This window comes from Orcinus orca, chromosome 14, assembly GCF_937001465.1.
Source record: "Orcinus orca chromosome 14, mOrcOrc1.1, whole genome shotgun sequence".
Classification (NCBI taxonomy): domain Eukaryota; kingdom Metazoa; phylum Chordata; class Mammalia; order Artiodactyla; family Delphinidae; genus Orcinus; species Orcinus orca.
Genome location: NC_064572.1, coordinates 74,253,908 through 74,260,086, shown reverse-complemented (window position 1 = coordinate 74,260,086; position 6,179 = coordinate 74,253,908).

Genomic DNA, 6,179 nt, shown 5'->3' with positions numbered 1-6,179 from the left:
CTTTGGAAATCCAGGCATGTTATTTGAAAGCAGCCTCAGCCATCTTATTTTCAAACACAAAAACATCTTTCTACACAATTAGCACCATTATGGCAGCTTGGAATGATTTGTTTTGCTGTTATTATTGCAGAATATGCAAAACCTCATTTAGGGACCATCCCAAATATGGGATTTATTTTACAAATAAGTCGCAACAACCGAACTTTTCAAGGCTCTGTTGAGAACTGTATGTGAAATTCTTAGTTCCAATAACCTAACACTTTGGTAGGTAAAAATGTTCAATTTTAAAGCAAAACAAAAGAAGAAAAAAATCTACCATCAACCCAAAATAAATGGATGACAGCTCTTGAACATCCTTACCATGTGTAGAGAAGAAGAAATAGAATTAAGCCAACAAAGGGGAAAATGCTTTACTATACATTACATGTATTCGGAACTTTTCAGAAAGCTCCTTTACACTCTTATCTAAACATTGAATTACCAGATGCACCGACACTTGACAGGATGTTTTCAAGTTCTCATGACTTTGATTTAATAGGAAAACCTTTTCCACTTGATGTCAATGCCTTTTATTTCTAAGTTATTTATCATTGACCCTGTATTTATTAATGTACCTAAATATGAAACTGGTTTTCAGAAAAACTAAATTATTGCTTTCTTCAGTTATTGAGTTATATTCTTGTGAACCAAATGCATTTAGAATTTACTTATTTGGTCCTGAATAACCATCTGTACTAGACTAGGGAACTCCAAGTACTAATACCCAAAATTATCTGTCTTGAAAGACTATTGATATTGCCTTGTAACTTTTCTGGTTGTTTTATTGCTGTTCATTCAGTTCATTTGGTATTGATCTTAGAAAAATTCCAAATAAGTTATCTGAAATCAGCAAAATCATAAGCTAATGGTTATAGTTAATAGAATGGTTTAGGTATGAGAATTCCTTCTAATCTGAATAGTTGGAAGCTTTTAACTTGGTAATCATTTTGTATGCTAATTATATTTCAACTTTCCCTTAGTATCTACCCCTTCTCCAGAAAGTAGGCATACTCTTTTTGCTTAGGAACTCAATCCCCCATGATTGCACTGTTCTACTTTTGGTAAGCCAGAAATATTTTATAAAACACTTGTTATGGAGTGGACCAATTATACAACACCAAGTATAACACAAAATTATTCTTTTCTTAAACAGTCATAGCCAGGCCAGAACTAGGGAGAGGCAGGAGAGATACCTAGAATGTAAAATTTAAAGAGGCAAAAGGTAAAAATCCTTGTTAAGGCTGACCCTGCACTTGCATGACCCTGAGAGTGAGTGTCTCCTTAAACGCTATTCTAGGAAATCTCTCTTGCCTCAACCTAGTTCCAGGTCCTGATTCGTAGCGCCTAATTATGTTTCTTTGCTATTTTGGTGAATCCAAAGTGGTTTTCTAAATAGAATATCGTTATAGCTTTGTTTTTAATATACATTGAAACATAAATATTGTAATCTGAATTTAGGAGAGTACATTTTCAAGAATTTCCAGATTCATCGATATAGAGCTAATTATACCAGCACCAAAACCCAGATTCCTTTGAGATCCTTCCGCTGGGGTATTGTAAACACTTTCAGGGCAGGGCTCATATCTTACTCATCTTATGATCTAGTACCTTTTTCAGTATGTGGTCTGGTTCAGAGACAGTTCTAACAGATGGTAAATGCTTGAATGAATCTTGAATAAACAGTGAAAAATCCATCTATGTTCTAAGAATCTGACTTCCAAAATTCTTTTACATGTTTTCCTCAGGTGAAAATAGTGTGATTCCAGAAGAACCACTAAAAATAAAAATATATTGAAACTACTCAGTTGATTGTTTGGGTATATTAACATGTCCATGACTTCAGTGTAGGAACAATTTAGAGAATAAAGTTTTATTTTTTGTCAAGATCTATCACTAGTTTAATTGTCACTAAAATCAGTCACTGAGTATTTGAATCCTCTCTCTTAGAACTTATTCTATCTGTTGAGTAACTGCTATGTGCCCCACACTATTCTTGGTGTTGTGTGGAAATTAAGAATAATTCAATCTAACAAGGATTTATTGAGTGATTATTCTGTGTAAGGTGAAGGGGGTATAAACATGTTCTTTGTTCAGGGATTCACACATAAATAAAATAGTCTCAAATGTCAGAAAAGTAGTATTAGGAGCGAAAGACATGTCCCTAGGCACCGTGACAAGTGGTATAATACCAAACACTTCAAAGGGAGAAATTAATTCTGATAAGGAAGAGTCCATAGAGAAGATGCCTTTTTACACAGTCCTTAAAACATTAACAGACCTTTCATAGGCTGGAGTGAAATCTAAGAGTTAACAGACCTTTCATAGGCTGGAGAGAAATCTAAGAGTTAACAGACCTTTCATAGGCTGGAGAGAAATCTAAGAGTTAACAGACCTTTCATAGGCTGGAGAGAAATCTAAGAGTTAACAGACCTTTCATAGGCTGGAGAGAAACCTAAGAGTTAACATACCTTTCATAGGCTGGAGAGAAATCTAAGAGTTAACAGACCTTTCATAGACTGGAGAGAAATCTAAGAGACAGCCAAGTCCTGGAGCTGTGACAGTGTAAGTTGTGCAAGAGGAGCTTTGAGCAATTCGTGTGTTGGCGTGTGGAGCTCAGACTAGAAGGAATAGGTGGAGGAAGATGGCACACAACTCTGATAACTCTACTAAGGAGTTTAGAGGTTATTCTGAAGAATATTGAGAGTTTTTGAAGATCTGGGGGCAGTCAACATATACCTATGTGTTGGAAATGAAGTAAAAGTGAGATAGATATTGATATATACACACTTATACATATATGAATATACACAGCTTGACAGGAGAACTGGGCTAAGCCTTGAACCTTGAGAAACACGATAATTATGGAATATCTGAGGTGTTGACATTTAACACAAAATCCTTGCCTTTGAGGAGCTTAGCATTTCCATAGGGGGCTGGAAAAAAAGCTAATATATGTAAGATAGTTAAGAGATAAATTAGTGTGGTTTTAGATCTTGAGAAAGGAAAGTTTGGGGTAGGTTGGAGTTGTATGAGCTAGTTGATGAAATAGGATACACGTGAAACTAGTTAAGAAACAAAACCGCATGTAAACAATTCATGAGTGATCAATTGAACTGGTCTTTAAGAAGTTCATTTAATTTAAATTAAACTTGGTTTATATAAGTGCTGCTGTTCTGTTTGGGACTACATTTTGTGGTTTAAATACCTATAAAGCTATTGTAGATTACATAGGGATTTAAAACACCTAAGAACACTATTTGTCCTAAATATGATAGACTTTTTTTCAATGAAAGAGGAAATTTCGTAAAGTCAAATTACATTACCTGTATAAGCCCTTCTGCTGTTTCAAAATGGAAAGCAAGAGCTTAAGATCATAAAGCAATGCTCAAAGCAATGCTTTAATACACTATTAGATAATGTTATTAAACTGTTTTTTTTTAAGTTTGTTTGAAAGAACTGTTGTGGACTTCCTGCTGAGGCTCTGAGCTCTGATTAGGTATCATGTGGGATAAGCAGATAAAATTGTAAATGAACCAAAAGCAACAGTATCTGGAAGGGGAATAAAGGCCAAATACCATTGTTTTGCTAAATCAGTCAGTTTTTTTTATTAGTGGCTTTTATCCATGGAAAGAGTGCTAAACTCTGTTTTGTTATGTTTTGGTTTTCTTTTTTTTTTTTAATAGCTTTATTGAGTTATAATTCACATACCACCACATCACTTACCTATTTAAAGGTAATTTAAAGGTAATGAACCCAATTCATTGGGTTTTGGTATACTTATGGAGTTGTGCAACCATTGCCACAATCAGTTTTAGATTATTTTTCACCCCCAAAGAAATCCTATGCTCATTAGTAGTTACTCCCCAGGCATCTCCTCTCCTCCCCACCACCCAACTGACTACCACCCACCCCCTCGTCCTGGGCAACAACAAATCTTCCTGTCCCTATAGATTTACCTATTCTGGACATTTCATATAAATGGAATCTAGTACATGGTCTTTTGTTATTGGCTTTTTTGACAATGTTTTCAAGGTTCACCCATATTGTAGCATGTATCAATGTAAGTATTCCATTCCTTTTTTATGGCTAAATAATATTCCAGTGTTTGAAAATACCCACTTTGTCCATTCATCAGCTAGTGGATATGTGGGTTATCCACTTTTTGGCTCTTGTGAATAATACTGCTGTTAACACTTTGTACAAATTTTTATGTGAACATATATTTTCATTTCTCTTGTGTATGTACCTAGAAGTGGAATTGCTGGGACATATGGCAACTCCGTTTAAACTTTATGAGGAACTCCAAATTGTTTTCCAAAGTGCTTCACCATTTACATTTTCACCAGCAATGTATGAGGATTCCAACCTGTCCACATCCTCACCAACACTTGTTATTATCTGCCTTTTTGATTACAACCATCCTGTTGGATATGAAGTGGTATTTGGTTGTGGTTTTTATTTGCATTTCCCTAATGACTAATGATGTTGAGCATTTTTTCACTAACTCTGTCTTGAAAGATTGCACTGTACAGAAAGCTCAATTAAATGATTGCTCTAAAATGTATTATTTAAGCCTAAGTAAAACAGTCAGTTTTTATAGATTGTGGCCTTGATTTGCTAGAAGATGATGATTAATAATGACAGGTGTATAATTTTGGTCTGATGAGAATTATTTGAATTATCAATAATAAGATAAATTTAAATGCATAACAGCATTGCAGATATGAAGTGGTTATATGCAATGCAGGTAACACAGATTTAGTGCCTCAGATTGCAGAAAGGAAGCAAAATGATCGTCATAATTATAAGTTGGAAAGGAAGACTTCAGATAGGAAGTTTTAAAATATTACGGTCGATAACAGCAGCTGACTTGAATAAGCAATGCAATTTATAAAAATGGTCAACAGTGTTGATGTGAATATATAAATGTAAATATCCAGTTTTTAAACATTAAAATTGTAGCATGAACAACTGACACTGTGGAAATACAAAGTATCATGAGAGATTACTACAAACAACTATATGCCAATAAAATGGACAACCTGGAAGAAATGGACAAATTCTTAGAAAAGCACAACCTTCTGAGACTGAACCAGGAAGAAATAGAAAATATGAACAGACCAATCACAAGAACTGAAATTGAAACTGTGATTAAAAATCTTCCAACAAACAAAAGCCCAGGACCAGATGGCTTCACAGGCGAATTCTATCAAACATTTAGAGAAGAGCTAACACCTATCCTTCTCAAACTCTTCCAAAATATAGCAGAGGGAGGAATACTCCCAAACTCATTCTAAGAGGCCACCATCACCCTGATAAGAAAACCAGACAAAGATGTCACAAAGAAAGAAAACTACAGGCCAATAACACTGATGAACATAGATGCAAAAATCCTCAACAAAATACTAGCAAACAGAATCCAACAGCGCATTAAAAGGATCATACACCATGATCAAGTGGGGTTTATTCCAGGAATGCAAGGATTCTTCAATATATGCAAATCAATCAATGTGATACACCATATTAACAAACTGAAGGAGCAAAACCATATGATCATCTCAATAGATGCAGAAAACGCTTTCAACAAAATTCAACATCCATTTATGATAAAAACCCTCCAGAAAATAGGCATAGAGAGAACTTACCTCAACATAATAAAGGCCATATATGACAAGCCCACAGCCAACATCATTCTCAATGGTGAAAAACTGAAACCATTTCCTCTAAGATCAGGAACAAGACAAGGTTGTCCACTCTCACTACTACTATTCAACATAGCTTTGGAAGTTTTAGACACAGCAATCAGAGAAGAAAAAGAAAAGGAATCCAAATCGGAAAAGAAGTGAAGCTGTCACTGTTTGCAGATGACATGATACTATACATAGAGAATCCTAAAGATGCTACCAGAAAACTACTAGAGTTAATCAACGAATTTGGTAAAGTAGCAGGATACAAAATTAATGCACAGAAATCTCTTGCATTCCTATACACTAATGGTGAAAAATCTGAAAGAGAAATTAAGGAAACACTCCCATTTACCACTGCAACAAAAAGAATAAAATACCTAGGAATAAACCTACCTAAGGAGACAAAAGACCTGTATGCAGAAAATTATAAGACACTGATGAAAGAAATTAAAG